Source organism: Callorhinus ursinus, unplaced genomic scaffold (assembly GCF_003265705.2).
Source record: "Callorhinus ursinus isolate GAN/ISIS: 27379988/994484 unplaced genomic scaffold, GSC_fseal_2.0 scaffold1, whole genome shotgun sequence".
NCBI lineage: Eukaryota > Metazoa > Chordata > Mammalia > Carnivora > Otariidae > Callorhinus > Callorhinus ursinus.
The window spans coordinates 37545051-37557862 of record NW_027397063.1 but is presented as its reverse complement, the minus strand read 5'-3'; the positions used below and the strand labels follow the sequence as shown (position 1 = coordinate 37557862).

At 37.7% G+C, this 12812-nt stretch overlaps 1 protein-coding gene across 3 annotated transcripts in view; it reads left to right on the top strand.

Moving 5' to 3' along the window:
- Nucleotides 1-2881: 2881 nt before the first annotated feature.
- Nucleotides 2882-12812, top strand: part of CPOX (coproporphyrinogen oxidase) — a 65378-nt gene continuing 55447 nt past the window's right edge. For all 3 annotated transcript variants that reach the window (XM_025873241.2, XM_073892463.1, XM_073892469.1), the window contains exon 1: nucleotides 2882-2980. The gene's annotated coding sequence lies outside the window, so the exon portion shown is untranslated. The remainder of the gene's footprint in view (nucleotides 2981-12812) is intronic.

Here is a 12812-nt window from a genome sequence, read left to right as displayed (position 1 = left end):
GGGCTCCAGCCAAAGCAGTAGAAGTTTAACTTGATTTTATAGTCGCAGACTGGTTGTGCCTGGGTATTCCCCCCAAGGAAGAAGACCAGCCTTTAGAATTTCCCAAAAGCTATGGTTTGGGAAAAGCAGAACAACATGCTTGGGATGAGGATGGCACTTTTTGGGGGCAGGTCATCAGTGATAGAGGAAGATCAGTAGTGGAGACTCTGTAGATGTAGACTAGCTCCCTGGATGTGCCTGGGTACATGCATGTGCAGAAGGAAGAAGTGGTAGGGCTCCCCTCCTTTCTAGAATGTCATGCAGCCTGAGTGGTGTTGCAAGGAAGTTTCTAGGAAAATGGGGGAGGGGAGCACTGAAATAAAATTTCCTTAGGAGTAACTCACACCCTTAATTGGTTTTCTCAGGGTTGGTGTGGTCTGAGAAACAAAGCTTATGTGTATTTTGGTCTATGCTAATATAATAGGATTAATAATTACAATAATTACACCGGTCAGTGAGTCTCACCTACATTCCAGCTACTGTGCTAAGTGCTTTAGATTCATCATGCTGGTTACCATCCTGAAAGTAAATACCATTAGCCCTATTTCACAGGGCCAAGTAAACCTCAGAGTAGTTAATACATAACAGATCCAGGATTCAAATTCAAGTCCAAATCCAAAGGCTATGTGTTTACCATTATTCCACATTTTTGTCTTGAGAATAAACCCAATGTATATGATGTTATTCCCTTCTATCAACGCTCTGAGTCCCAAAGTTGACAATAGACATGCTGGATTTGAACTGCTAGGACCAGTTGGGAGAGAATATGAACCTTATACAAGCTGGAAAATAAAGAAATAATTTACTGGCAACAATGAATTTGAATTTTGTTTTTTTAGGTTAGTAGTGTTTTTTTTCCTTTTTTTTTCAATTGAAGTATATTTGACACATAATGTTATATTAGTTTCGGGTGTATAACGTACAACAAATTTCTATGTTGTTCTATTCTCACAAGTGTAGCTACATCTGTCACCATACAACACTATTACAGTATCACTGACTATATTCCCTATGCTGTACCTTTTATTCCGTAACTGGAAGCCTGTATCTCCCACTCCCCTTCATCCATTTTCCCATCCCCTACCCCCTTCCCCCGGCAACCATCTGGATTTGAATTTTTAGAAACTCTTGTTGGACTGACTGGACATCTATTTGGATGTTAGGCAGAAACTGTGTTCATTGCACGGGTGGAATGGCAACAATATTTCAATAGTTCTGAAACAAATTAGAATGTGACTCCTTTTTGTTTGTTTGTTTTTGTTTTTTGTCCCAGGCAATTAGATCTACTGATCTCTTGCCTCATCTTAAAAAAATGGAAAAGTTTTAGTAATTATAAAAAAAATTAGAAAACAATAAGCAGTCTATGAATTGTACACTTCTTTTAAAAAAAGATTTTACTTATTTATTTGACAGAGAGAGAGACACAGCGAGAGAGGGAACACAAGCAGGGGGAGAGGGAGAGGGAGAAGCAGGCTTCCCACTGGGCAGGGAGGCCCATGCGCAGCTCGATCCCAGGACCCTGGGATCAGGACCTGAGCCGAAGGCAGAGGCTTAACGACTGAGCCACCCAGGTGCCCCTGAATTGTACACTTTAAACAGATGAGTTTTTTTAAGTGGGTTAAAAATGTTTTAATTGTTAAAATACATTGGTAAATTGAGTAATCTACATTGCAGTACTAGGTGGCTACACAGTCAAATTAAGAACTTTTCAAATACCCTACTAACCATCAGTTAGAAGTCCTTGAAAATAGTATAGGATTAACATGATGAGAAGCTGCGATCACAGCTTCTCATGTATCAATGGCTATGAAGGATTGGTGGTGACATACGCCTTCGACTAAAAACTACAGAAAGTTAGTCAAAACGCGCTATACATTGGCTAACTGAATTTAAATTAAAAAAAACGTGCATAGGGCATGCAAATTTCAGTGGCTTATTTTTAAATATTGCAATGCAATACATTGTTCCTAACAAAAGAAATTCTCTGACACTTAAATAAAGCTGAAAACCAAATAGTAAAAAGAGGGAAAGAGATAACAGTAAGAATCAATTTAACCATTTTACAACTAAAAATTAATGTGAAGTAGAAATAGTGAAAGGTAACACACAAATATGTTACTTTGGGTAATTCATTTATAGTGCCATCTCTTAAGTTATAAATAGAATAAGGACTTTGTTATATAAAAACTATCAAAAAAGTATCAGTGAAAAGACACGATCTTCATGAGCTGTGCTGAAGTCAGTGTGAAAATGCTGCAGCAGTGTGTCAGCCTGTCTTTCACAGGAGGACCCCAGAAAGTTCCTTATACCCGTGTATTGTTCACCCAGTTCCTTTCTAGTACCACAACATTCAGCGTGTACCCATGGTTTCAACTACGGGAGGGGAGGCTGAGCAGTCAATTGTTTAGAATTTCCCAGGAAATTTCTGTGCACGTTACGACGTCCCACGGAATGAAACTCCTTCCAAATCTTAACGAGCAAGCTCTTGATTATTGAGTCATGATAGTTTCTTCTAATTTTTTCGTACAGTGTTTGATTGGATACCGTATTGACAGCTTCAGATGGTAGACCTGCATATCCCCCTTCCATAGTTCCTCCTCGTGTCATCTACCCTTGCTGATTCTTCCCGTACATCTTCAGCTGTTCTTGCAGCGTCTGGGCAGTGCTCGTGGGGGTGGACTTCCCGCTGCCCGTAGAGCCGCGGGCCTGGCCTGTGAAGGGGAGATCCGGAGCCGGCCGCCGCGGGTCCTGGGGGCGGAGACGGAGGCGGAGGGCGGTGCCCAGAGCGGGAGGCTCGCGGAGGTGGGGGTGGGGGGACGCAGTGGGGGGACGCAGTGGGGGGCGGGGGGTGTGGACGCCCCCTTTCGCCGAGGAGGGCCTAGAGCCAGGGCCCTGCGGCCAGGCGCGGGCCAGGGCAGAAAACCCTGAACGGATTTTTATGGTAAGTAAATTATATTTCCCTAAACTGCTAAAAAATAAAAGTATACTTTCATATTAAAGAGTTATTTGTGTTAGTGGTTGCACAGATTCCGTCCTATCATTTGTCATTCTACAATCAGCCACTGTGTGCGGCTGCACAGTTGTCCGTTTCCAGGGCGTTGCCGTTATAAATGCCACTGTTTTACAAAGGTATGTATAAATAGCTTTTATTATTTTAAGATAAATTTCTAATAGTGGATTCACTAGATCAAAAGCTATGACTCTTTTAGGGTTCTTGTTCTCTGTTGATAGAAATAGTGCCCAGGGCTCCTGGGTGGCTCAGTCGTTAAGTGCCTTCGGCCCAGGTCATGATCCCAGGGTCGTGGGATCGAGCCCCGCATCGGGCTCCCTGCCCAGTGGGAAGCCTGCTTCTCCCTCTCCCACTCCCCCTGCTTGTGTTTCCTCTCTCGCTGTCTCTCTGTCAAATGAATAAATAAAATATTTTAAAAAAATAGTGCACCAATTTTAATGCCACCGCCAACTTGGAATTCACACGTGTCTTGCTGGTCTTTCCAGCCTCTTCTTGATTTGATGTAGTTAAGTGGCTAATATCAGATGTACTTTATAATTTTGGAAAAGTTCAACTAGTTTTCCTTATTTCTTACCTGTATGCTAAGAATTTTTCTGCAAGTGTTTTAAGGATGAGTTATTGCTAGCTCTCGATTAAACTAAAATGAAATACATTTTTATAACCTTTCTAGTATTTAAAAAAGAATAAAAATAGTAAAGTTTTTTTACTTTTCTTTTCTTCCTTACTTGTTTTCCCTGTGTGGTACAGTTCACTCTTTCCTTGTTGTTATAAAGATGTTGATAACATCTGCAAACAAGACAATACCGAAGACTTTAAAAGAGATAAGCATCCCTCCCCCCAAAAATAAAAAAATAAAAGTATGAGCATCCTATTTCCTAGATGAGGTTACAAATTGTATAGACTGTAAATGCCCATCTCTGTTTGTTGTTTAACTGTTACCTTCATCTTATGTATTTAAAAAAGAATTGGCTTTAAAAAAGTGGGGGGGGGTATTAATGTGACTTTTGCTTTAGGCACTGAGGAGTGTAAGACTCCAGAGTAAATTGTGGCAATCAGATTATGAGAATCTTGAAGCCTAAAACAATGTCTTAATTCCTATCTTGAATCTTTCAAAGTAGACAGTAAGTGCTTAATAGGATCTCATTAAATAACATTGAATTTTCACTTCTGAGCAATTTCCCATGATTCCAGTCAGTAGGAAGAAATTTCAGGTGTGGTCTGAAAGTTCGTTCTGTCTATAATAAGTATCTGCTCTCAAAGTGCAAACTAATAGGAAAACATCTTAATAGCATTTATCATCCAGTAACAATATATTTATCATTAAGAAGTTGCTGTGTGAATTGAACAAAGCTGAAGGCATTTAGCTTTGCATTATATATATATATATATACACACATTATATATATATATATATATATATACACACACAGAGAATCTAAACAAATTTTCAGAGGGAAATGTTTAACTAATTTAAGAGAACTATTTTCAAGTATTACAATAGTTTCCATTTGCATAAAAATAAATGCTGACTAAAAATGAACCTTCTTTATTGATTAAATCAAGGATGCATTGTTAGAATTAAAAATTACTATTACTGTATTTCTGTAAGGTAGTAAAATGATATTTCTTTTAAAAAAGGTCATTAGCTTTTTTTGTTTTCACTATATTTCTGAGAGGTGCAGCTGATTGCTTGTGATTATCGTAAAATGAAACCAAAACTTCAGAGGTTAGGTGATTTGCCTGAGGGCACAGTGAGCTGCAGAATTAGGACCAAACCCCAGGTCTCCAGCTCCAAATCTCAGACTCTCATCACCAAACAAGCTTTTTTTAAACCACTGTCCCAGACAACACTGCTTCAAGGAGAACACGCTCTTTGCACTATTACCCTTTTAGAAAGTCATCTCAGAAGATTAAATATGCAAAGGCATAAAGAAATCAGTTCAGTTCAGTTTACCTTGGAGTAGAGGACTTAAAAATATCAGTTTACTTTTTCAAAGAAAAATTTAAGAATTATTTCTGTTTTTCCTTGTGAGATAAATGGTGATTACCCCATAAGCTTGTAAATACTTTTAGGAATGTCATGTCAAAAACAGGCAACGACGTGGATGGAACTGGAAGGTATTATGCTGAGCGAAATAAGTCAACCAGAGAAAGACATGTATCATATGACCTCACTGATATGAGGAATTCTTAATCTCAGGAAACCGAGGTTTGCTGGAGTGGTGGGGGGTGGGAGGGATGGGGTGGCTGGGTGATGGACATTGGGGAGGGTATGTGCTATGGTGAGCGCTGTGAATTGTGTAAGACTGTTGAATCACAGACCTGTACCTCTGAAACAAATAATACATTATATGTTAAAAAAAAAGAAGAAGATAGTAGGAAGGGAAAAATTAAGGGGGGGAAATTGGAGGGGGAGACGAACCATGAGAGACTATGGACTCTGAGAAACAAACTGAGCGTTCTAGAGGGGAGGGGTTGGGGGGATGGGGTAGCCTGGTGATGGGTATTAAAGAGGTCATGTACTGAATGGAGCACTGGGTGTTATATGCAAACAATGAATCATGGAACACTACATCAAAAACTAATGATGTAATGTATGGTGATTAACATAACATAATAAAATTAAAAAAATGCAAAAACAACAACAACAAAAAAATTCAGGGTGCCAACGTCAGTGTTTGGAGGTTATAGTAAATTAGCCTCCCCCAAGCCAGATATTAGGGAAATAAAATTGTCCTTTAAAAGCAATGATTTTTTTAAAAATTATTATTGAAACATATACAGAATAGTGTGATAAACTCCCAAGGACCCCATCGCCCAGTTTCAGTAATAACCAAGCTAGTTTCATCTTTATCACATTCTCTTCCCCATTTCTAATCTTATCATTTCATTCATAAATATTTCAGTTTGTCTCCAAAAGATAATGGTTCTTATTTTATACATAACCATAGTATAATGATCACACTGGCAAATAATTGATAATTTCATAATATCATCAAATATTCTATCAGTGTTCAAGTTTCACATTTTAAAAATTTCTTTCAATCAGGATCAAAAAGGTCACACTTCTTTTCCCTCCTTTTTTTTTTTCAATGTTATTTATTTGTTGAAGAACCTGGGACATTTGTTCTGTCGTTTCCCACATTCTGGATTTTGTTGAGTGCATGCCTGTTGTGTTGTTCAATAGATTCTTCTCTTCTGTATTTCCTATAGAAGGTAGTTAAATTTTGAGGCTTGTTATGATACAGTTTAACTCCCCCTTTTTTTCTTTTCAAAATTACTTCATGAGTAGTAGTGTGTAATTTCATCGGGAGGTACAAAATGCCTGATTGGCTTTTTTTTTTTTTTCCTCTTAATAGCAGCCATTGGTGATTATTGCCTACTTATTTTTAAGGTTTGGCAAAAACATGTTATGCATGCTGTATTATCCTGTAGAAAGAGAAATTTACCTTATTGACTATTTTGGGTACTATAGGTAGTTCATATAGGAAAGACAGGTTAAATCCTCAATTTTTTCCTTTACCAGTTTTCAGAGTTTGAATATGAATTAGCTTTCTACTATCTTCTAAAGGTGACCACTGTTTTTTTATTATTATTTATTATAATATATTATAGTTATTTAATAATTACTTATCATTAAGTACTTATTACTTATTATTTAATATTTGGTATGTTTCAGCCCATTGCAGTTACTTTTCTCATGAAAGTGGCTATCTTTACTGAAAGGAAGCTTCTTCAAGTTGGTTCTGAGTTCTTTTTTTTTTTCAAAGATTTTATTTATTTATTTGAGAGAGAGAGAATGAGAGAGAGAGCACATGGGGGGGGGAGGGTCAGAGGGAGAAGCAGGCTCCCCGCCGAGCAGGGAGCCCAATGCGGGACTCGATCCCGGGACTCTGGGATCATGACCCGAGCCGAAGGCAGTCGATTAACCAACTGAGCCACCCAGGCACCCTGGCTCTGAGTTCTTTTTGACAACTTTTCTTTCTAATATGGTAATGTTTCTGGATTATTTAATAAATTTCCTGACTCAAACTACCAGAAGCCATTTCTCAAAGGAGCCTTTGTTCCTTTTAGTGGCAAATGATATTTAGAGACCAAAATGAAGGTTCAAGGGTGATCATGGCTGCTTGTTTCCAGGTCTTTTCATTGGACAGCTAGGACTTTTTTTAAAAAAGTAAATACATCATGAGCTCATTCTGATATTCATAATTAAGTATCTATAGGATTTTTACTTAACCTCATTGATCCTACATTTATTTTTCCTTTATTCCATACAGGAAATCCCAGTTCTCAAAAACACCAACATAATTACTTATTTGTTTTACCACATGATAGACACAGACAGCAGTGTCAAGAACAACATCATCAAGGGCACCTGGGTGGCTCAGTCAGTTAAGTGTCCAACTCTTGGTTTCAGCTCAGGTAGTGATCCCAGGATCCTGGGATTGAGCCCCACATCAGGCTTTGCACTCAGGGCAGATCCTGCTTGAGGTTCTCTCTCTCTCTCTCTCTCTCTCTCTCTCCCTTTGCCCCTCCTGCTCTGTGCTCTCTCTTTCTCTCTCAAATAAATAAATCTTAAAAAAAAAAAGAGCAACACCATCAGTGACTGTATACAAGGTCATTGTTCTAAATTGCAAATCTGATCATTTTACATCTTTGTCTAAACTCCTCATTGCTTTCCCATCCCCTGAAGAACAAAACCCAAGCATGTTAATGTGCCATAACAGGTACTTTGTGATCTGACCGTATACCATGGGCTTGTCTGGAAATGCTCTGTTCCTCCTTCCCATTCTATTGAACTCTGAGTCCAGATCAGAAGCCATATGTCCTCTTTCCTAGCACAAATCGTTGCTCTTTCTCTGTGTTCTTCTCTGCCTCATACAGGCTTTTATTCCTGCCTTTACCCAACGGAATTCTAATTATTTACATTATATGTGTGTTCTCTACTAGATTGTGCAATGGCAAGTCCTACTTAATTTTGTATTCCCAGGATCTAAGTTAAGTCCATGATAAATAGAAGATGCTCAATAAATACTTGTTTAATTGATCTGATTTAATATGACCAAAGAGGTACAAAATCTAGCAGTCTTGTTTTCTGATATTGAAGAAACTATTCACAGTGTTTTTAAGAAATTTGTTTTCTGCCAGTAATATCACCTTGCTGGGAATTAAAAAGAAGCACAGGAAAATTGTTTGCAAAGGCATAATTGCTCTTGTATCTTTCAGGCTTAGGGTAAATACAACAATAACAGTAATAGTAATATCTGCGAGCATCAATGAACCTCCATTCAGTGACCCTGTGGTCATATCTCTAACAGGCAGGATACTGGAGGGTCTTCAGTGTCTGTGTTTTGCACTTCTGACAGATTGCATTTGTGATATTTCTCTCAATCAGGCTCAGTTCTGCCCCTACAGAGAACCAAAGCAGAGAGTAAAGTCATTCTCTGATATTCTTTTCTAAGTTTTAAGCATTAGCTTTTCAGAGTCATCAGGGAAATGAAAGTTAAAACTACAGTAGGATGGAGGGGATGGAGAGGTATAAACTTCCAGTTGTGGAATAGATAAGTCACAGAGATGGGGGGTACAGCATGGGGAATATAGCCAATAATATTGTGATAATGTTGTATGGTGACAGATGGTAATTACACTTATCATGGTGAACACTGAGTAATGTATAGAATTGTTGAATCAATGTGTCATACACCTGAAACTAATATAACATCATGTGTCAATTATACTTCAATAGTAATAAACTACAATAAGATGAATGTACTTACCCACTAGAATAGCTAAAATTAAAAGTTTTTTTTATTGGTTTTCAACTGTCCCATGCCAAAGTATTCCTATGTTAATAAATTATGTTTCATTTCCCCTTCTTTTTTTCTAATAGCATCTAATAGATGCCATGCCAGTGCTCTCCCCTACCCTCTTTATTCTTTCATATTTTTCATTATTGTTTGAGTTGGAAATTTTTGGATCATCTATTTTTAAGAGTTTCCTGTAGGTGAGAAGGGGCCAGAATAGCAATCTAGGCTAAGTGATTTTGAATGTTTTCTAATGCACTATCTCTCTTTTCTGTAGTCACAAAATCAACTGCCTTCCTCCAACCTAGGTGGCCTTCATGATTCTTTATAGAGCCTTGCCTTTTTCCATTTATGTACCTTATAGTTCCAGAAGGGCTTTCGCCAGCCCACTCCTATTCCTGAACCTACTTTAGCAGACAAAGGATATGGCTTTGTACTCAAAAGGTATTGCTCAGTTGAGAAGCAGACATTTCAGTGTGTGTGTGTACATTAATGGTATGTATCAGTACTGGATTCTCTGTCCTCCACCGTCTCCCTTGATGTATCTTGAATGATAACTGGTTTTATCATCTGAAGTCAGCAGGCTTAGTTCAGGAAACCACACAGTGCCATGAGTGTTTCTGAGAACAGGGTGTGCAGAAGAATTCTAGGAGTGCCAGATGTTAGAAACCAACAGTAAATATTCACTCCCCAAAGGATGGGCCGCTCCTCAGTGACGACTGCTGTGATCAAAGAGGGCAGGTGTGATGGGACAGTTGAAGACAGAAGGTTTAGAACATGTTTGGGTGAGGATTCACACAGAGGTGGCAGATTCTATAAAATAGCACTTCTACAAGAAAGGGGAGTTAGAAAGTGGAAATCAGAAGCAGGACCCTCCAGTGAAGGTGGCTTCTTCACCAGACGTGGTGAAGACACCATAGAAGCTTAGAGCTGATGATAGGGACCTTTTTGAATCAAATTAGGATCTCAAATTCAAGTGAGGCTTGGTCCCCAAAGTGGCTTTGATCATAGTAATAGAAGTTGGAGCACTTTAACTGAGAAACTGGCTACTCCTTCCCTCACTTCAAAAGATCTAAGTGAGAAAATCCAACTCATCCAAATATGATTAGCAAAGTAATTATGCAACTAGAACTAGATCCAAAGGAAGCTACTCTAGGAAAATAAAAGAGCAAAAGAGAACTGAAGATAGATACAAAACTTCCCTGCAGACTACAAATACTCATTAGAAAAATATTGCTCCAAAGCAGAGGAATATTCCAACACAACATCCCAACATGAACAAAGGTGGATAAATCATAATCCCAGAAAAGAAAACAATAAAAAAAACAAATACAAGAACCCAGAGAAGACAGAGCCAACAAAGGGAAGGTTATAACCAGTCAATGAAGTATGTGAAATGATTAACTAGCAAAATTTAGGAAAGAAATAGAAGACACAGGGGCGCCTGGGTGGCTCAGTGGGTTGGGCATCTGCCTTCAGCTCAGGTCCCGATCCTGGGGTCCTGGGATCAAGCCCCTGGGATCGAGCCCCACTGAGCAGGGAGTCTGTTTCTCCCTCTCCTCCCTGCTCATGTTCTCTCTCACTATCTCTGTCTCTTTCTCTCAAATAAATAAATAAAATCTTAAAAAAAAGAAGAAATAGAAGACACAGACACAAATCATTTTGTAAATAAAGACTAAATTATAAGGAGCATAAGAGGAAATAGATACTCTAGAAAGTGTAACACAAAATAGAGAATATACACACAGTAAAATTGAAGAAAATGAAAGAGAAATAAGCAAAAAGGTTTTTTAAAAGAGAAAGTGAAAATTATAAAAGATAGGCAAAACTTTTCAAAATAAAATTAATTTGAGCTATTCCATTGTAAGAGAACCAAAAGAATAGAGTAAAACGTACATTATAAAATGTTCTGAAATGACTTGAATTTGTGTATTAAAAGGCACATTCAAGATATGAGGGAACTTTCCCAGAATGACCAACACCAAGACTTCCTACTAACACCAATCATACAAACACTCGACTTACCCTACTAATACTAGTAGCAAACGTTGGGCATCTGGGCAAAAATATTGTGTCATTTCTAAGTGAAAGAAAGCCAAGTTGGTACAGCCACAGTCAGTGCTAACAAATGGAACAATACCTATCAGATACTAAAGGAAAGAAAATTTAAGCCAAAAATTTTAAATCCATTCAAGCTGTCTTTCAAGTGTCAAAGCTACAGGCAAAAATTTCTGCAACTTCAAGAACTCAGGGAATATTGTCCACATTAGGTCTTACTGAAGCATCTCCCAAAGAACAAAATTCATTCAACCAAAAGATGATCAGGCAGAACTTCATCAAAAGGACGGGGGGGTGAATGTTAGAACTAGGACTAAAACAAGGGTTAACTTAAGGGGTACAAAATAAAATGTACGTATGAATATGGTATTTATATACATTTTCAATGTGGAGGCTATTATTTTAAAAATTATAGTTCTTAATATATTTTTATTCTAGTGCCTGCCTTTATAATTAGACTTTTCTTAAAAGATTTATTTCTTTTATTTATTTTAGAGAGAGAGAGAGCACACACAGGGGGGGAGAGGCAGAGAGAGTCCCAAGCAAACTCCAAGCTGAGCACAGAGCTGGACACAGGGCCGACCCCATGACCCCGAGACCACGACCTGAGCCAAAATCAAGTCAGGTGCCAACTGACTGTGCCACGCAGTGCTATGTTTACAATTAGACTTTTGTATAATACCCTTAGAACCTTCTTTATTCAGACAATATCTACTGATTCCTATTATGAGCATCAAGTGAGTTAGCTTGTAACTTCTTCCTACTCTCTTTTCTCTATAGCTTTCTCTACCCAATTTTAGTCAATAATATCATTTGCTGTGGGCTAAATTGTGTTCTCCCAAAATTCATGGGGTAGATATATGCTTAGTTTTACAAGAAAATGCCCTACCTTTTCCCAAAGTGGTTATACCACTTTACATTCTCACCAACAATGTGTGAGACCTTCGGTTGTTTTATCACCGTGCCAGCATATGATATTGGTGGCTATTTTAGTTTTAGCCAGTCTGATGAGTATGTAGTGAGTGGTATCCCCTTGTGGTCTTGGTTTGTATTTCTCAATGATGTTAAACAAGTTTTATGTATGTTCCCATGTTTCTCCCCATGATGAAGCTTTTTCTTTAGTACTAAATTGTCCAAGCCCTCAAAATCCTGTTGGGATTATGACTCAAATTGCTTTAATCCCTGTACATTGATTTGGGAGGTGTCACAAACTTAGTCTTTCTCTCCTCTTTCCATTATTCAAATTCATTATTTTATCTCTTTCAGGAAACATTTTTATTTCATATAGTTTTCAAGTTGCTTTTGTTAGGATTATCCCTAGATATTTTATGTATTTGTGGATATTATAAATAAGAAATATATTTTTTAATGTTTTCTCTGTTTACTGATTATATATTGGAAAGGTTGTTTTGTAGATATTTATCCTGTATCCAGCAACATTATTAAACTTTCTTTTAAGTTATAATATTTTTTCAGTTCTAGTTATAATCATATTGCATTAAGTAAGTCTTTTTAAACAGATATAGCTTCTTTTCCTTTAGTTTTTCTATTGCGTTGTCTGGAATAGTGGTTCTCAAGGGGAGTGATTTTGCCCTTCAAAAGACATTTGGCCATGTCTGGAAACAGTTTTGATTGTCACAACTATCTGGTAAATAAAGGTCAGGGATGCTGCAAGACATCTCAGAATGTATAGGACACCTCCCCACAACAGAGTCATTTGGCTCAAAATGTCAATAGTGCTGAGATTGAGAAACCCTGCTTGAGAACATCCAGTAATATACAAAGTAGTGTTGAGGTTAAAGCAGTCTTGTCTTATTCTTGATTTTAATGTGAATATCTATTATTAATAGGCATAAAATTTGATATGTTGGTAATAATTATAAAAGTAGGAATTTATTCAA